A 20,610-nucleotide genomic window follows, 5' to 3' on the forward strand; every position below is an offset into this window, starting at 1 on the left:
ACTTTTCCCAGGAAGGAGCAAAGTTGTGAGGAATAAGGGAAAGGTTCTTCCCCTCCTCTTCCACCATCTTCTTCACTTAGGAGAACTTTCTAGTTTTCTTGTGAGAAGGTGATGAGAGACTCAAGAATTCGCTACAGAGGGGCAGGTACGTGAGTGTCTTGGGGAACTATAGCAGCATATGGACAGCACTTCTCATGCAATTGAAGAAAATGTCAACAGGGTAAATAATGGAAGATGATGAAGATTTTGGAGCCATGGCTGTCCTCCATTGTCCCCAATGATGTTAAATATGTTTTCATGTTACAATGATTGGGAAAACAATTTTGGGTGAGAAGAACACTGGCAGTGAGTTGGAATAACAGTCACTAAGTTTAGTCAGAGAGGTCCAGATCCATCACTGTGCTAAGGGATATTAAGGACAAGAGTCATTAAGCCATCCTGGATCTGGACATTTGTTTTGTTTACATAAGTTTTGATGGCAGGGATTGGACTGTAAGTCCTACAAGGATCCTAGAGTCTTAGCATTCACAGACACATAGTAGCAGCAGGGCTGAATGAGAATATCCTAGAGACATGCACTGATCTAGGAAGAACAGTCTGCAGCCAGTGGTGGGAATGTTCATCCCATTGATGGGGTGGCAGCTATTGTAGCTGCAGACAAAATTTTTGGGAATGGTGGTTCTCACTTCAAAGCTTTAGTAGCAAGCAAGCGGTATGAAGAGAGGATAGAGAAGAGGAAGAGTTGAGACTGGATGCAGTTTGGAAGGAGACTGATGATGGAGCTTAAGGAGCGCTGCCCACAGCAAAAAGTCTCACCCAGAAGTGAGACTGCAACCCTGCCTTCCACCTTCTCCTCCTCCTCCTTCACCTCCTGTTCAGAGCCCCCCTCTCTAGTACATTTTGATGCCTTCCTTTCTTGTGCCCAGGAGTCCCTGTCCTAGCGTAGACCACTGCCCTAGTGTAGACCCCTGCCCTTGCACCATCCAGGAGATGCCTTCATCTTCTATGCATGGTATAGTCCTTTGGAGAGAAAGTCTCTCTGACTGAATGCAAAGACAAAACCACCAGTTCAGGTGTCCACATACCTGGGACCAGGGAGTCTTTCCACTTAGGAAGCCTCCACATCTGACTCTCAGAGTTAAGCAGGAACAGCTTGGGGCCAGGCAAAGATGACTAGACTAGAAATCAGAAACCAACTATCTCTGAGCTTGGACAAGTCCGTGAAAGCATCTTGACCAAAGAAGTAAAAAGTATTTAAGTAATTCAAAGTAATGCTCAGTGGAAGGCTCCTCTTCACTAGATTTGAAGAAAAAGGAATAATTTCTATCTGTTCTTCCAGAACTCAGTTTCAGTTCTATATTTCAGGGGTGATTTGTGTCTACTTGATTTAAGTTGCAGGGGCTTTTTTTTTTTTTTTTCCCCACAACGACTCTCAGGGTTTCTTGGTTTCCCAACCATCCTATGGGAGAGAATGGGGCAAGCCTAGAGTCGCTATCCCAGCCAGGTCCCTCCCTGCCAGTGGGCTGAACCATGAATTTTGAAGAGTGCTTGAGGTACCTTCTGTGTGCCTCACATCCCACTGTCTTTGGCCCGTTCCTGCTTTTCTCTGCAGGACTAATGCTCAGCAATTCTTGCTTAGAAACTCTCCTTCTGAAGGACTTTCCTGGGCAGCAGCACAGACTTCACCCTTGCTTCTTCCTGGACTTCTCCTGGTGAGTGCACTGGGTTTCATCTGGAAACTTCACTGGCAGAGAGTGAGAGTGCCAGACTAAAGGTAGACCAATCAGATGATGGAGGCAGTGCGGTCCACAGAAGACTCTGGAACAGGGGGTTGGACAGAGGGAAAGGGAGAGGACAAAGATGAAGAAGATCAGATTTTAATGCAGTCCTTCCTCACTCAATACCACCAACCCTGCTCCATTTCCTTCCCCACCTGTGACCTGACTGTGCCCTAGTGTTCCTAGTTCTGGGACGGCTCCCAGGACTCACTCCACACAGCCCAGGAAGGGGTCTCCCAGAGGCCCCTTTGCCCAGTAGACTTGGCTTCTCTGCTATGGACGGCACTGATTAACTTCTTGTCCTTTTTCAGAGAAACGCCAAAGAGAGCTCTTAGTAAGCTCTGTGCTTCTCTGTCTTCTGTGTACCATTTGAGACCCTCTCACATCCCAGGTACATCATGAGGTTTCTTTGTTCTACTTCAGGCTGGAGAAAAGCCCAGAAAGTGGATGGTGAGTAAACCGGAATTTTTGTTTTTAATCTAAGATCTTATCAGCCTCATGTAATAGGTGCCTTTAAGCTGATATTTTCCCTTGAGGCCTTGCTCACTCCTACACAATCTGGACTTACCAGTATAATACCAAAATCTCTGGCTCACAGATCAAGGATACCCCAAACGGTTTTAAAGCCTGTGTCCAAAACTGAACTCCATATCCTTTCCTGTCACCCTGCTCTTCCTCCTGTGCACCCTTGATCCCTCAAGGCTGCCACAACCTACCTAGGTGGGCTCCTTTCCCTCCTACCCATCAGGGCAAGTCCTGTCTACTTCTTAGTCCAAGGCCCCTTCTCAGCAAGAACCACCTCCCCCAGTTTTTCTGTTTGATTTTTGCTTCTTCTCCGATTCCTGGGACTCAGTTTACCAGAGCCCTTCTCTTCACAGCTTCACCAACATACCACTCTACCCTCTTTGGTTTCTGCTTCCCTTCCTCCAAGAGCTACTGCTGTCCTTTCCTCTTAAGACTTTTAAGACTTAAGGCAATAAATATCAGAAAATAGAAAATAAATGTAGAAAACAACCAGCATAAACACATTGCTTTTTAAAAGTTCTTACAGTGTTGATCATAGTCTAGATTATCAGAGTAAACTTGCTAAAACAGACATCTGATTACGTTCTTCTCAGTTCCCAGACCTCCTGTGGGAATACATCCCCCTTTGTAATGTGGTACCCCCGGTCATTGCCAATTTGCTTGATCCTTAATTTGTCTTTTATCTTGGGTTTAATGAGTGGCTCTTACAACTGTGTGATCTTGGGTAAGTCATTCAACATCTCTAAACATCAGTGTCCTCATCTGTGTAATAATCATACCTACATCATAGGATTATTGTGAGAATTAAATAAAACCTGCATATAAAGAACTTCTTAAAATATCTCTAAATAATAAATTTTTTATAAATATTAGCTATCACTGTTATACACTAGGTCACAGCCTCAAAAAATTCCCGAAATGAGAATTTGTATAAGCCACATTCTCTGGAACACAGAAACAAGCACAAAATAAGTAAATAAAAATAAATTATCCTAGGGGTCGACCCAGTGGCATAACAGTTAAGTTCGCGCACTCCACTTAGGCGACCTGGGGTTTGCCAGTTTGGATCCTGCTCACGGACCTACTCACTGCTCATCAAGCCACATAGAGCAACTAGAAGGATGTACAACCATGACATACAACTATCTACTGGGGCTCTGGGGAGAAAAAAAGCAAAAAAGGAGGAAGATTGGCAACAAATATTAGATCAGGGCCAATCTTCCTCAAAAAAAAAAAAGAAAGAAAAAAACACTAAATAAATAAATAAATTATCCTTAATAACAAATATGGAAAAGGACACAAAAACTACAGCTACAGACTATTTGAAGATAAGGTAACTGTGACATCAAAATTTATGAATATAGCCATAAAATAGCTATTAGATAAAAATGCATAGCTTTTAAGGGTCTCGGTGTGTTTTTTTTTTTTTTTTTGGACAATATTTTAATACAAAATTTTTCTTTCTGTGGTGAGATTCCCAACCTTAACTTCACCTGCTAGATTCCAGGCTCTTCTTTGTATTTTTTTAATCAATTAATTAATTATTTTTCAACATCAATAGTCTAATTTTTATCCATCACCACACACATGTGCCCCTTTACCACTTTCAACCTCTCCCCACCCACTTTTCCTCTGGTAACCACTAATCTGTTCTCCTTATCTATGTTTGTTTGTCTATCTTTCACATATGAATGAAATCACATGGTATTTGTCTTTCTTTGACTTATTTCTCTTAGCATAATACTCTCAAGGTCCATCCATGTTGTAGAATGGCAGGATTTTGTCTTTTTTATGAATGAGCAGTATTTGATTACATATATACACCATGTCTTCTTTATCCTTTCATCCAGTGATGGGCACTTGGGTTGGTTCCACATCTTAGCTATTGTAAATAGTGCTGAGATTAACATAGGGGTGCATAAATCTTTTTGAATTATTGATTTCATATTCTTTTGACAGATACCCAGTAGTGGAATAGTAGGATAATATGCTATTTCTATTTTTAAATTTTTTGAGACATCTCCATACTGTTTTCCAGAATGGTGGCACCAGTTTGCATTCCCACCAACAGTGTATGAGGGTTCCCTTTCTACATATCCTCTCCAACACTTGTTATTAATTATAGGCATTCTGACAGGTGTGAAGTGATATCTCATTGTAGTTTTGATTTGTATTTCCTTAATAATTAGTGATGTTGAACATATTTTCATGTGCCTCATGGCCATCTGTATATATTCTTTGGAAAAATGTCTGTTCACAGCCTCTGCCCATTTTTTTATTGGATTGTTCACTTTTTGTTGTTGAGTTGTAACAGTTCTTTTCATATTTTGGAAATTTACTCCTTGTTGGATATATGATTTGCAAATATTTTCTCCCAGTTAGTGGGTTCTCTTATCATTTTCTTGATGGTTTCCTTGGTCATGCAGAAGCATTTTAGTCTGATGTAGTCCCACTTGTTTATTTTTTGTTTTGTTTCCTTTTCCTGATTAGACATGATATTTAAACAGACATGGCTAGGAGCAATGTCAAAGAGAATACTGCCTGTGTCTTCTTTTACAAGTTTTATGTTTTCAGGTATTACTTCAAGTCTTTAATCCATTTTAAGTCCATTTTTTGTATGTTGTAAGATAACGGACAGCTCATCTTAGACAAAGGAGCCAAAAACATACAATGGAGGAAGGAAAGCTTCTTCAATAAATGATGTTGGGAAAACTGGGCAACCACATGCAAAAGAATGAAAGTAGAATGTGAATTTTAGAAGGAAGTTTCTCAGTGAGTAAGAAAGCAGGAAACACTCAGAGAAGGGGTTGTTTTGCCCCTTTGCAACTGCAGCATGACCTGGGGAAAAATATTATTTCTGTTAACTATGTATATTTGCCTTTAGCAAATATGTCTAGTATCTCAGCCTTATGACCAGTAGAGCAGATTGTTACATTCTGAGCTAATTTTCACATTCTCTCCCCTCTGTAATGTAATGCCCACACTCCTATTTTATTTTGTTTCTGAACTCAACCCCATGCTTTTGCTCAGCTTCCTTCACAAGCAATTTTATGTCTGTTCTTCTTCAAGTGATTTGTGGGGCCCTACATCCTAGAGGTCCATCAGAACATCGATTCCCTTCTTGTGGTATCAGTAGAGAAGAGAGCACTTTTCGCAGCAGCTGCCAGGGATTGGACAGAAAGGACTTGGGACAGTGCTTGTCCCCGTCTCAAGCTGTTCCTGAGAGGCTGTCCTGGAGCCTCCTGCTGACACAGCCTCCTGGAGGTAGCCTGACTCTTACTAGGAGTAGCTAGGTACCTGGGGCCAGACTGTCAGTGTCATTGGGGATGGCGAGGCATTTAGGAGACAGAGATACAAGATAAAAACACCCCACTGATCATTTTAGGACATATAACTGAAAGGTACTCCTACATTTGTGTTTCAAAGGCAGCATTGGTGCCTCAAGCATTTCTGAACTCTGTTCTTCTACATGATTGGTGTGCTGAAGTATCCAGGGAAAAGTGCATTGATGTTTGCAACTTACTTGAAAAGACACCAAATAAATAAATAAAGATTGAAATTAATAAATAAATAAGGATGGATGGGGAGGAACTGTAGGATAGACTAAAATGAAACAGGTAGACTAAAATGTTTACTGTAGAATCTAGACAGTAGGTAGATTTTGAATTCACTGAAAAAATATTTTAGCTTTGCTCTATGTTTGAAAAGTTTCGTGATGAACTGTTGATAGGGAGCAGTGGGGAGGGAAGAATTGTATTTTGCTGCAGATAACAGAGACCATGGTACCATTGGCTTCAGGAAACAAGGGTTGTTTTCCTTTCATGTAAAATGAATTCAGAGGACAGCCGTCTAGAGTTCGTCTGGCAGCTCAGAGATGCATCCATGCCCTAGCATCCTTCTGTCTTTATTCTCTGCCATCTCAGCATGTGGCTTCCATTCTCAAGGTTGCCTCATGGTTACGAGATGGTCCCTGCACTCCAGCTCCAAGGATCACGTTCTAGGCAAAAGGAAGGAGGAAGTAGGAAGAGTATGGACCTCTCTTGAGAAGCACAGCCCAACAACTTCCACCTACACATCATTGGCTCAAACATAGTCCTTTGGTCTCTCCTATCTATAAGGGGGATAGGCACATGGCAGTACCATTCCCCCCACACACCCTAACTGGGTTTGATTGCTAAGAAGAATCAGGGAATAGATATTGCACAAGAAAGAATGAATGTCTACCATGGAGCCTGAATTGAAACTGTGAGAAAATAATCAAATTCCATAAGCCAAGGTCATATCAAAGCCCTAGGAGCTTTAATCACAGTCTTGAGATGCAAATAAAGTGTCTGGGGAGGCCCTGGGCCACACGGAGGACCAGTTTGTCCCAAAGACACATTTAGAAACAACTTTCACTGCCTATCCAGAGTCTAACCTCGGAGAATACAGAATCCTGTGGGCAGAGTAGAAACAAATACATGTCAAAATACAAATGTAGCACAAATAAGGTGCAGAGGGTGAAGGAAGCTGCTCAGCCATCCTCAAACTAAGAATGTTATGAAAAATCTAAGACGTGCCCATCAGTCTCTGGCAGTACTGGCTCTGGAACCTGAAAATTAAATGATGTGGTCATGGATCTGAGACTCGAGTTTCAGAGGTGCTAAAAAGGTGGAGGGGATCTGGTTTCCTTTCCATTCATATTTCCATTTGTCTCTGTTGTAAAAGATGTCCTCCTCCGTGTGTCCACCTACATGCACACAGATGTTAGCAAATGGCCACAGAAACATTTTAATTAACGCAAGTCACACATTAAAATCTTGTAATTTTTCTTACTCCCGCTAATAAATCTATTATGATATAAAAGACATAAAACAGGTGTGTATAATGAAATACTGATAATACACAAAAGTACACATGAATGATTCAAATAGATAAACACAGAGAGACACAAACAGTGTGGGAATTAGGTCTGTAATTTTTCTTCATTTTGTACAATCTAGTACAGTTTCAGTTTTCATTCTAAGCTTCCCTACTGGTTTCTGTCCAGCAACTGATAAGAAACTCCACTCTGAGCCAATCAAAAACCTATTTCTCCCAACGAGAGACTCTGTTACTGTTTCTCACCGTGAGCTGCCTTTCTTTCTTTTCCCTTTCTTCCAGAGCAGACTGTTAAGATTAATGGAGAACTATTGATTACCTTCATTCAATGGGCTGTGATTTTCAGATGGGAATGCCAAGGGGTAAGTGGGGGAAATTGGTAAAAGCCAGGGCCACAGGCCCTGCAAGGAGAGAGGCTAAAAAGCTGAGAGTGGGTACAGGGAAGTCCTCACCCAGAGAAAGGGGTTTAGTGCTTGTGTGTGGTGAGGAGATGGGGATGGGGGCAAGAGGCTCTGCAAAAGGTAAGGACCCGCACTGGGAAATTTAGTGGGAGGGAGGCAACCTGAATGGAGAAACTTTCAATAAATATTCTAAAACATAAGTGAAAACATATTCCCCACTCTGAAGACAGGTGAGACATTGTTACCTATTATGATAATAATAATACTGTCCTCTCTCTAGCAGCATAGAGAATGGTTTGAAGAGGAGAGGATGTAGTGAAAGGCAGTATTCTGTCTGAGGGTGTGTCCAGGTTTCAGACAAGGGTCTGAAGGAGTACCAGCTGCACAGACTTCTGCTCCCTTGTCCCCCGGCAGCTTCCAGACTTGCAGGTACTGTGACTGGGGGCCTCATGCTGGTTTGTTTTGGAAGAATTGGTATTTAATGTACAACTAATGTGTTGCAGTCACCATAGTTACTTCTAACAATTTTCAGTCATTAAGTTATAAATGAATACTTTTAAAATTTAAAGTATTCATATAATTTTCAAAGTATAGGGTGCAAGAGACAAAAATATCTTTCATTCAATCCCCAATACTCAGTGTAGCATGTATCCTTTTCAAGGCAATTACATAAGCGTGTATATACAAATTTATAGCTTTGTTTTTGTTTTTTAACAAAATCATTAGTATTGTTCTTCAATGTGCTTTTTGTTCACTTAATGTATCTTGATTATCTGGGTTAGTGACTATAAATTAGTCTTAACTGCCAGAATGAATTGCTTCATAGTGCTGAGCCATCATTTAACTAACCAGTCTCCCATGAGTGGGTGGTTAGGTTGTTTATTGCTTTTTTCTTTTAAAAATCATACTGCAGTGTCATCTTCACACATGCTTCTCTCTGGACGCAGGCAAGTGCTTTGCTGGACCAGATATCTGGAGGTGGAATTGCAGGGCGAATTCTGCACATTCTAAAGTTCATATTTCACATTGTTTCATGAATGACTGGAGTTCAAATAGGTTTTGTCACATGACTGAGATCACACAGCTTATGAATCATGGAGCCATTACCTAGTTTCCACCCCCCTTTTGTTCCTACACCTAACACATAGTGGGCCTGGAGCACAGTGTGTGCTCCGTAAATGTTTATTGAATGAATGAATGAAAAGATGGGTGAGACCTGGTCTTATTCCCAGCTCTCCTATTCACTAGCCTTGTGACTAAGAAGTGGTGGGTTCAGCCTCTGACTGACTCCAGAGCCTCCACCAGGGAGTCTGCCTGGATCTTAACCAGAGTCTGATGTTGGGTGATTTGAATTAAGTGATGGCCATGGGTTGCAGCTTAGCGGAGTTCACAGTGAAGCTCCCCAGAAGGACATACCCTCAAGTAATTTGTCACCACCCTATTCCACCTGACATCTTCAGGGAAGGAGAAGATATATGATGGGAGAGGACCAAGGGAGAAGGGAGGAGGTTGGTCCAGAGATCTCAGTCCTGTCTCTGAGTAATCCACCCAGGCCTGCTCTCAAGCTCTCCACTATCTAGGGATGCAGCCAAGTCTGGGGTGTTTAGGATGGAAGCCAAGCTAGAACTCCAGCTAGAATCAAGCCTTGCCAGCTGGTGTGGGTCCTACACTTCCCTTATCATAAACAGTCACAGAGATGCCACAGAGCACTCCCAAAAGATGATGGAGATGCTTTTCTGAGCCAAGATACAGTTTGGAGCACTGGGCAGGGAATATGGAGTTGCAGGGGCCCTGCCTCTGAACTGAGAGAACCTCAGCACTTTGTAGAGGCACGAGCTTTGTTGGGCTGCTGTGTGCTCCTCGCTTCACATATTCGCCCCTACTTTTCAAGTACCAGCTCTTATATCTCTGCCTCGAAATGGCACTTCTCTAGCAGTGGACAGACTAAGACCAGGGAACTTATCCATTGCTGGTGAGCCCAGAGGCCATCTGCCAGGAAACACTGGGGAACACCTGGGGAAAGAGAAGACAGAAAAGGAATAATTTCCTTCCCAGGGGTGTTTGTCTCACAAAGAACAATTGTGAAAAGAGTACACTGAGGCACACTGAGTTGTAACATTCTTACGTGCATACCCAGGACATTCTTGCTCCTTGAAACCACTTCATTAAAAAATAGGAATAAATACATTAATATAGGCCAGTCCCAGTCGGAACACAAGAGGGTGAGCTCTGCTCTCTAGGCCAGACCAAAAGAGCAACATCATTAAGGAGATGGATGCTTGTCTTCACAACTCTCCACCTTCACTCCTCTTGGATGGCAACCAGTTAATGTGATCATCTAAATTGATTGATAATGTTAGTGAGTTTTGCTAGGTTAATATGTTACCCCTCATACAGTCACTCTTTCAACAAATATTTACTGAGGGTTCCATGTGAACCACACCCTGTTCTACGGGCTCGGTACATATCAGGAAACAAAATAGACCAATGTCTTTGCTTTATGGAGCTTCCCATTCGAGCAGGTGGAGACAGAGTAAACACAGGATATGTTAGATGGTGAAAATTCAATGAGGAAAAGAGAGCAGGTTCAGGGAGATGGGAGAAGTTTGCCATAATCCTGTGGTCAGAGAAGATCTCGTGGAGGAGCTGACTTTAGAGAAAAGACTTGAAGGAGGTAAGGGAGTGAGCCTGGTGGATAGCTGGGGGAAGAGGGTTCCAGGTAGAGGAAGAGTCAGGGTTGAGGTCCTCTGTCCTGGTCTGTTCAAGGACTAGCAAGAATGTCAGAGAAGCTGGAGCAAACGATGAGAGTGGGGGGGTTACGTGAGAGGTTCAGGCCCTAGAGGGCCACGCTGGCCATTCTTGGACTTCAGCATCTACTCTGAGTGAAAAGGGAGCCACTGGTAGGTGCTGAGCAGAGAAGTGGCACGATGTGACTCAAGGGACCTACTGGCTCTTGTGTTGAGCATAGACTGTAGGGGACCAAAGTGGAATCAGGAGACCCAGAAAGGAGGTTCCTGCATTAATCAGAGTGTGATGGTGGAGGCTTGGACATGGCTGCAGCAGGGGAAGTGTGGGAAAGTGGAAGGATTCTGAACCTATTTGGACAGTAGAGCCAAGGATTTCTTGATGGGTTAGGGTTCATGTATGTATATTTAATGCTTCTTACATAATATTTACATGTTAAATGTATGTACATTTAACATTACATATTTTTATGAGTGATTTTCCATGTTGGAACTCAAAGTAAAGAGACTCGCAAGCAGACATTTTGGCAGAAGAGTATCTTGAGGTAGTATACATGTACTCATATGGGGAGGAGGTAGAAGACATACAGATGGCAGAATATCGAGGGAGAACTTCGATTTTAAGAGATGGCATCACTGAAGGGAAGGCTACTCTCCGAATTTACAACACCAGAGCCTCTGACAGTGGAAATTACCTGTGTTATTTCCAAGATGACAAATTCTCTGAAAACGCCATGATGCAGCTGAAGGTTGCAGGTGAGCCTCCAGGTTTTGTTCTGAACTCATTGCTACCTGGAACCTGTGAGCAGAGGCAGAAGTCATGCTCCAATACACCTCAGAGCATCCTGGTAATTCACTAGGAACTGCCTCCACTGCCTTCCCACTTTGTTTCTCTGAGGTCCTTGGGAAAGTCACAGGCTTTCCTCCAGGAAGAATCTCTCCTGTACCCTATAATATCAAGTAAAAAACTCCCTCCTGCTGGCCACCAGGGTATAAGCAGGGAAGTGGAAGGTCGAGGATAGGAAGGATAAGAAAATATCACCTCAGTGATGGCACACAGTTGTTTGGGTTCAGTTGTGTTCCAGACAGCTTCTGTGGCCCCTCCAGGTGCAGACTGCTGTGGGCCCTGGGAGGATGACCTGTAGGACAGCATCTGTGCTGCCAATGTTCTCCAGCCAAAGGCTCCCAGGAACACACCTGGAGTTGACCCAGTTGTGTTTATTACATTTTTCAGGGAGGGAAAATGCACACCATGTGGGAACTGTGGGGTGTCTCAGTAAGAGGGTGTTCAAGAAGACTTGGTATAGAATTTGGGCTTATGTTAGGGGAGTTGGGGGAGGGTATGTTGAAGTGTGGTTTTGATCTGGTTTGGTTTCTGTCAGGAAGGTGGAGGGTTTGATGCTGTGTGTGGATGTCTCAAGACTTCTTATCTAGAAAAATGACTTGAGTGAAGCTAAAGCTTTAATTGGTGAAGGAGCAGCAGTCACTCATAGCCAGGACAGGGAAATGTTTCTTCATGACTGTAGTTTGGACAGTATTCATATTTTTCTCTATGTTCAAACACAGTTGTTGAGTGGTCTTGTCTTTGTCTTAACCCATCACAGTGACAAAGTGCCCTTGTCTGATGTTGATGTTCCATGAAATTGCTTATGTTTAACAGGAGAACTCTGAGATCATGTTGATTTCTTTTTCTCTGGGCACTCTCTTGCCCTGTAGCATCTTGCTGGGTTTGATCACTGGGGAGCCATAGCAGAAGACGGATGGAGGAAGAGAGGAAGAGAGGTCTAAGTACTTATTCCCCTGGCTTTCTCCCTGCAGGACCACCTCTAGTTGGCTGTATTCCCTTCTCCAAGATCATAGCTACTCTTAAGAAGTCCCTGTCTACATGATTATCTACTTTTAGGTCTTCAAAATGGCTTTTTCTCCACCTCTCTTTGGATTTAGAGGTGGGTGGTAATATCTCCACTGTTCCTGGCTCTGGGGTATTGCTCTATTCCGTTTGGTTTTCCCCTTCCCATGACCACGCTTTTGTAAATAGCTCCTTAATGAAACAGCCCTTGAATTACCTAATGTGAGTGTGCCTCTGATTTGTGTGGAGACTCAGTACAGGAGTCTCCAAAGAATTCAAGCTCATTTATCCTTCCACAGCAATGGGTTCTGATTTTCTTCTTGAAATAAGGGTTATGAGAGTAGAGGCATCCATCTGTAGTGCATGTCCGCCAGCTGGTATCCCCGGCCTCAAATACAGTGGAGAGATGCCAAGGGAGAGGCATGCCAGCTGTGCAGTACCATTGGATACAGATAGAGCCAGCCTGTGTACAGTTGCAGCATCTTTGATCCTGAAAGGCAGCTCTGGGGAAGAGTGTCCTGTATCATCAGAAATCCCTTCCCAGACAGAAAAAGACAGCCAGGATTTCCATTGCAAGTCAGTTTTCTGCTTATCCTCACTGTGCTGAGCTCTGGCTATTGAAAGAAGAAGAATGTTGATTCTCTGTCGCTGACTTGGGTCTCTGCAGTGAATATAAGGCGCAGAGCAGGGACCCAGAGGCTTCTTCTTACTCCAGGGATGTTTCCTTTCCCCATAAATCTGTTTATCTCATGAACATTTTGAGTATTTCCTGTGTGCTGGTAACTGTAAAAGGCAATGGGAATTGTGGGAAAATGCTAAAGATCAGACCCTTAAGCAAACACAAATGAAAAAAATACATACAACTCATATCTTGGAGAAGGAGCTAATCTCCTTAAAATATAAAACAACCCAGTAGAAAAATGAGTGAAGGATATGAATTATTAGTTCACAGAAAAGGAAATAACACACCAGATGGTGTCCTATCTCACTCAATAGAAGAACGTGTATTAAAACATTTTCCACTTGTGAGATTGGCACCAAAACAAAACAAACAAGAGTGAGGTGGTAGATCAGACTCTCTAATGGTGGGATTGTGGGTTGACAGTTACTCTTAGACATTTGTTGACATAATTTGATGTATTTTTGGTATAAATTGGCACAACTGCTATTGGGACCATATAGTAGTATTTCTCCAAAGTACCTACTTACGGATCCAAAATCCCATTTTTGGGAATTTATCTCACAGATATTCTTGCATTTATATGAAATGACCCATGTAAAATGTTATTTCTTATAGCATTAATTATAATAGCAAAAAGTTAGAAACTATGTGCATGTCCATCAATGGAAAACTTTTATGCAATGGAATATTGCACAGCTGTGAAAGAAACACAGACATTCTCTCTGTACTAATGGCAGGATCTCCAAGATGAAGAGAAAAAGCCAGATGCAGAGTAGTTTGTAGAGAAATCTATCTTTGGTGTAATCAAGAAAAAATAAGCATATCTTTGTATTTTTAAAATGTAATACACACTTGCATAGCACTCACTATGTGTCAGGCATTATAAGCATTTATTGAATCTTTTAACATTACAAGTAGGGTCCTATTATTAACCCATGTTACAGATTAGAACACCAGGAGCAGAGCAGTGAAGTAATTAGTCCAAGATCACACTCCCAGTCAAGTGGAGGAGCCAGAATTTGAACACAAGCCCCTCCAGCTCCTAAGTTCACATTCTTAACCACCCTATTAAGCTGCCTAATGAGAGGCTAATAAATTGGGAGAGAGAAGAGGGAGTGGATGGGAGACTTTTCATGTTTTTTTGATATTTGAACTGTGTAAAGGTAACCTGTTGAAAAATTAAATTAGAAAAAACATGAGTCTCATGCTCAAGAAACTCATATTCAGATGTGAGAAGCAGACATTTCAAGACAAGTAATAGTATTATGTTACAGTAAGAGTTTACTGAATTGTTATACAAAGTTCGCTGAGAGTTTAGAAGGAGAAGGGTCATTTAATGTCGTGAGATCAGCTCTGTGATCTCTGCCCTTGGGGTAAGAGGCTAAAGCTCCATTCCATTGCAGACCCCTTATGGAGGGCCTGGCCCTGGATTGTGGCCTTGGTGGGGACACTACCCATCTTCCTGCTGATTCTTGCAGTGTTGGGTTACTTCCTATGGCGACAGCAGAAGGAGAAAGAGAGAAAGCAAGCAGAAAAGGATTTGGAAGGAAGGACAAGAGGTATCAGACCAGGGAGGCAAACTAAGGCACTGGCTTAGCGGAGGGTACCCCCAAGGACCTCACTCAATCCCCACCCCGTGCACCCACCCCTACACTGGGTCATTTGTAAGGTTTGTTTTCCAGAGTTCCTCCCTGCTCCGTTCCTACATCAGTAATTTTTTTTCTCCTTATTTTCCAGAGGAGCTCCAGCATGAACTCAGTAAGTTCCTATTCCCACAGGGACCTATATATGTCTCCCTTTCACTGCTTTAAGCATCTGAATGACTCTTCACATTTCTTCCATTGCAGAGTGGAGAAAGATCCAGTACATGGCTCGTGAGTGGCTCTGACGTTTTCTCTGAATTTGCATCTAAGACTCTGTACTAAGATATTTCCAGTCCTTTCCACACCTCTAACTCTGTCCATGGCTGAGAAATGTCCTGGATCCCTTTATGGAGGGAAAGAAAGGGTGGCTGATTGTGGGGAAGCACATGGGAATCATGGTTTTCTAATGTAGAAAAGGGCCTTCAATCTCTCTCCAGGAGGGGCCCACAGACTCTTCAACCCAGCAAGGCACCAGGGAATATCCAGGGTGCACTTGAGAGGAAAGGAGGAGGATGGGGATGGAACTCTCTAGATGAAGTGACTTCCCTATGCTTGGAATCTCACATGTTGCTTTACATAATCTGTAGGTTGCTGAGAAGAAAACAAAGAATGTAAGATTTAAAAGAATGAGAAAATCAGAGAAGAAGATGAGAGAAAAGTGTGTTTAAAAAGAGTAACCATGGGCCGGCCTGGTGGCTTAGCGGTTAAGTGCACCCGCTCCGCTACTGGCGGCCGGGGTTCAGATCCCGGGCGCGTACAGACACACTGCTTCTCTGGCCATGCTGAGGCCACGTCCCACATACAGCAACTAGAAGGATGTGCAACTATGACATACAACTATCTACTGGGGCTTTGGGGAAGAAAAAAAGGAGGAGGATTGGCAATGGACGTTAGCTCAGAGCCGGTCTTCCTCAGCAAAAAGAGGAGGATTAGCACGGATGTTAGCTCAGGGCTGATCTCCTTCACAAAAAAAAAAAAAAAGAAAGAAAAAAGAGAGTAGCCACAATAGCTCAGGTGTCACAGATTTATTAGAACTGCTTTTAAAAAAAATAGTATCTGAAAGTTCCTCGTCATGTTGCTCAATTCTTTTCAGGAGTAGGCAGGACATAACAGCTTGAGACAGATGGGTTCTAGTGCACATACACAGACACGTGTACACACAGTGACACCTGTGCCCAGGTATGGGAGTGTATATACATACAGAATAGATCTGCCGGGTCTCAGCTGGGAAAGTACTTACATGGTGCCTGTGGTATCATCAGCATGGAATTGATGTTCTCAGACTTGATATCAAGGAGGAGATGGGAAGAGACAATTGAACAGGCAGAGGCAGTGCGTATGAAGCATGGGGATGGAGGCCAGAAAGAAAGATTAGATGGGTGCAAAAAAAGAGAAAGGACGTGACTCAGAATTGACATTGTTCAGGTGACATCTGTACCTTTCTTCCATTGTAGGTGGAGAGAAGTCTCAGAACTATGCTGGTGAGTGACCCTGATGTTCTCTGAGTTTCCTGGCATATGTGTACTAAGCATTTAAGCCGTTTCTCTCCTGTGTGACCCATTGGCATTCCCAGGAGGAATAATCAGATCTAACCTGGAGGATCATTTTCTGGGGGGGATACCACTCCTGCTTTTCTAGAGCCTCAGAAGGAACTTCCAGTTACAGCATCTTGGCATTTTCAGTCATCCCACAGCCTGCGGTCACACATGCCCCACACTAGCAAAGCCTGGCCATGTGGCCTGCACTCCCATGTGATGGAGGGTAGAAAGTTCACTATTTTGGAGAGGGTGTATGCCTGAATCAGCAGAGCTGTAGATGAAGGAAGCCGGACCTTGGAAGAGACTGATGAAAGGGAGAGAGAAAAGGCTTAGTGAGGAGAATGGGTGGGGGCAAGGACAGAAATAATGCCCTTTCCTTATCTGTGTCTCCTGCCTTTCAGAATGGAAGATGGCCCTCTTCCAAGCTGGTGAGTGAATCACTGTATGTTTTCTAGGACAACAACCTGAGGGACCATATTCCCTTTTTCGTCTCCAACTCTTGAGATTCTGGCAAGAAAAGTCCCTATGACTGGAGAGTTCCGGGTGGATGACTTGAGGTCCTGGTCTCAAAGATGTGCCCATCTCCAGGGCCTTCCTGCTGAGAGCCCAGAGAACAAGGGAGAATTGCTGTCCTGGGCTTCCAGAGATCTTCATGGGAAGGAAGAGAGATAAAGGGTAGATCTGAGGGGAAGGAGAAGCAGAGTGAACTAATACTGCAGGAAGACTGAGCATGGGGAATGACCAAGGAGAGAAGGCAGTGCACAAAGATCTTTGTTTTACTCAAGCTTCTTATACCACCTCCTGCTCCTGTGTGTCCCCAAGTTATTTAATGTTTCTGAACTTTAGTTTCTTCATTTTTAAATGGTGATCATAAAACCTATTATGTGAGGGTTGAGGGAAAGACTAAATGAGGTAATGAATGTGCATTGGTCTAAAAACCAAGAAGAAAGACATGGCATGTTCAAACCGGATTATTGAAGGTTTAGAAAAGGACTTCTTTACAAAGGCAGAAGTGGGGTTGGGGTTAAGGGAAACCAAAAAGGGAATGTGAAGTGCCCCAGGGCTCACAATAGTGGGGAGCTGTCACCACCCCTAGGCTTGAAGGAATAGGGAGAGGGAGCAGTTACTGGAGCCCAGAGGAAGCTGTAGCTCAAGGATAGGGCTGCCTGAGAGGAGTCATGCCTTTGTTAGAGCATTGCCATCTGATGATGGCAGGTAGGAAGTGAGGGGAATAAATGCTGTGCCTCTCTTTTCTTTCTCCTTCCAATCTTTAGCTAGTACCTCCCATTGGCCAAATCTAACAGGTAACCTGAGGCAAGGGAGCCCAGGGACGCTGTCCAGAGAAGATAGATTCCTAGGGCCCAGAAGAGGGGAGAGAAAGTGGGAGAGTGGATCTGGGAACACAGAAAGCCCCCAACATGGCCTCTAGCACAGAAAAGGCATGGCAGCTATTATAACATGGGGCACTTCCTCCATGCCTGGCCCTAGGCTAAATATAAAACATGTATTTTCTATTTCTACCCTAGATATTAGTACTTTTATTTCCATTTTTCAGATAAGGCAATTAAGGCTCAAAGATATTATATAGCTTCAGACTATGGAAAAAGAGACTGCAGAAAAAGAAGTCATTCAGCTCAGAAGTGGTAGAGCAAGGATTGATATGTATATTTATATGACTGTAAAGCACAGGTGGACTGAATCATTTAGAGCAGGAAATAGGTGAAAGATGGAAGGAAGCAGCCAGCTAGAGATATCAGGTTAGGCAGATTCTGACCCTCAACACTGTACTCCACTAATCAGAAGACACATGGGCCTTTCATTTGGTATTCCTGAGAGGGTCACTTTCAGGGCAGCCTGGGGACACCAAGCTCTGGACTGAGACCTCCTCTGCGAGACCCAGGTCTTGAAGGCTGTGGTTCTGAGGTTTGGGAACAATGGCTGATGCCATGGCCCATCCCATACTTTCTGCAGTGGATGTGATTCTGGATCTGGACATTGCACACCCCATCCTCCGTGTTTCCAGAGACCAAAGGATCCTACAGAGGGCACACACACCATGGTTTCTACCATACAATCCTAAGACATTTGAAAACTTTAACTTTGTTCTTGGCTGCAAGAGCTTCACATCAGGGAGACATTTCTGGAAGGTGGATGTGGGGTATAGGAAAGAGTGGTATGTTGGGGTGTGTAGGAAGAATGTAGAGAGGAAATTTTCTGTTTATATAGCACCCAGGAATGGATTCAGGATTGTAAGGCTGTCTAATGGGAATGATTATCAGGCTTTCGCTGACCCTCTGAACAACCTGACAATTGCCAGCCCTCCTCAAAGAGTGGGGATTTTCCTGGACTATGAGACTGGTGAGGTCTCATTCTACAATGCCATGGACGGAAATCATATCTACACCTTCCCGCACACCTTCTTCGCTGGGCCTCTGTATCCTGTTTTCGGAATTTCGACAGTGGATACCACAGCCTTGGCCATTTGCCCAGCGCTGACCTGAGTGCAGAGTTCCCTTGTTACTGACCTAGTGTCTGACCTTTCCCTGGAGACCCCAGTGAGCCCCGGGCTCTGCTGATGAGAAATGGGACCCTCAGGCTGAGTAACGTGCTTGCTCCCCCCTGCCCAGCCTGGAGCTGAGGGCCTCCTCCTTCACAGCAACGCATCATATCAATAAAATACTTACTAAATGCATACACTGTGTGAAGTACTTCACTAACATTAATCCCATTATTCCACATGACAGGTGATTTTGGTACTTTTTTGTCTCCTTTCTATGATAAAGAAACGGGGGTGCATAAAAGTGAATTAACTTTCCAAAAGGGACTCAGCAAGTGAATGACAGCTAAGATTTGAACAACAATAACTAACATTTGTAGACAAAATATACTGGGTGCTGTGCTAAATGCATTAAGTAAGTTTCACTCATTTAATCCTCACAAAATCCCTGCAAGGTAGTCTCATTTTGAGAATGTAGAAACTGAGGCAGGGCCAAGTTAAGTAACTTATATAATTCACACGGAAATTTGTGCTGCTGGGAGAGGTTAAGCCCCTGTCCCACTCCCTTGCCCTAGCATGTTGTTCTTTTCCTGTCCCATTGCCCCCGTGGGACCGTATCCAGCCCTGAGTTTTGCTGCCCAGGGCACCTCACATTAAAGATCACTGTGAGTGATTATGGAGACCACACCCCACTTGGTTCCTTCAAGGTCAATTGTCAGAGCCATAGGCCCAGCACTTCATTGGATTGAGTCTGCAGGGGGTCCAGAGAATGAATTCACAGGGACTGCATCACACAGGATGTGAAGGGACTAGAGGCCAAACTCTTCACTAATGATGGGCACATGTGCACCCACTCTGTCAATGTGATGCGTGATCATGGAGCCAGAATCAATCCTCCTTTGAAGGTTCTAGGAGCCTAACTTAACACCTAAAGATTGTCTGAAGAATAAGAATTTGAGAGGAGGGAAGCCAGATGAACTTTAGTGGTATTTTTATTGCACTGTATAATCCCTCACCAGGAAAGGGATATTTCCACCCCTGATCATTCATTGATGTTAACAGATGTTCCTTTCAACTGATGGATACTGGGGAAAGGCTACTCTTTATTATCATCACTGTTGTTGTTCACCATTGTATCCCCTTTACCTGGCATGTGGTTGTCAAGTTACATTTGTTAAATAAACCTGTTAATAATCTTCATTCTTCAATTGAGCTTTTTCTAGATTTTATGCCCCACAGTGTGCTCACCACAGTTTCACAGTTAACCTCAGTGCAACATTTTCCCAAAATCCTTATTGTATTAGTTTTCTACTGCTGCCATAATAAGTTACCACAAATTCCAGGACCTAAAACAACATAAATTTATTTTCTTACATTTCTGAAGGTCAGAAGTCCAACATGGATCTCACCAGGACAAAATCAAGGTGCCTACAGGCTGTGCTCCTTTCTGGAGGCCCTAGGGAATAATCTGTTTACTTGCTCATTCAGATTGTTGGTTGAATTCAGTCTGCAGTTGTAGGACTGAAGTGCTATTCCTTGCTGACTATGAGCTGAGGGCTATTCCCGGCTTCTAGAGGCTGCCACCTTTCTCAGCTCGTGGCCCTTTTCCTCCACCTTCAAAGCAGCAATGGCAGATTGAGTCTCTCTCAATCTTTGAATCTCTCCTTGTTCCTTTTCTCTTGAATCTCTTTGACTCTTCTGCCTTCTTCCACTTTTAAGAACCAGAATGTCTTAGCCTCACCTGGAAGGAATCCACAGCTGGAGGTGAATCAAAGGGAGGAACACACTCTCTAGGTTTATTCCTCTCATGAAGGAGATTAATTATGTCATGTTGTCATGATCCGAAGTGGCACACCCCGGTGGGACCTGGTGTCCTAGTAAACCACCTCATGGACAATAGGTCTTCCTCATGTTCAGAACACATATGTGTCCCTCTAGCTCAGGTCAGCTACCACATGGGTTTGAGGCCTGGCATTGCTGTATACTTCTGGTACAAACTTCCCCAGAAGCCTGGGGTCTGATTTTCTTCAGATAGAGGCATAGGCAGACCAGGCCCTTGGACTCTCCTAGCCTCTTCTTCTGTCCCTTCCCAA

At 43.5% G+C, this 20,610-nt stretch overlaps 1 pseudogene across 1 annotated transcript; it reads left to right on the forward strand.

The window, feature by feature from the left end:
• Positions 1-11,042: 11,042 nt before the first annotated feature.
• LOC101406178 (butyrophilin subfamily 3 member A3-like) lies at positions 11,043-18,695 on the forward strand (annotated as a pseudogene). Its single transcript, XR_015553911.1, has 5 exons — positions 11,043-11,064; positions 14,687-14,713; positions 15,937-15,963; positions 16,422-16,448; positions 17,992-18,695. The product of XR_015553911.1 is annotated as a butyrophilin subfamily 3 member A3-like (transcript).
• Positions 18,696-20,610: the final 1,915 nt, after the last annotated feature.

Source organism: Ceratotherium simum, chromosome 13 (genome assembly GCF_057802395.1).
Source record: "Ceratotherium simum simum isolate JZ-2026a chromosome 13, ASM5780239v1, whole genome shotgun sequence".
Taxonomy (NCBI): Eukaryota; Metazoa; Chordata; class Mammalia; order Perissodactyla; family Rhinocerotidae; genus Ceratotherium; species Ceratotherium simum.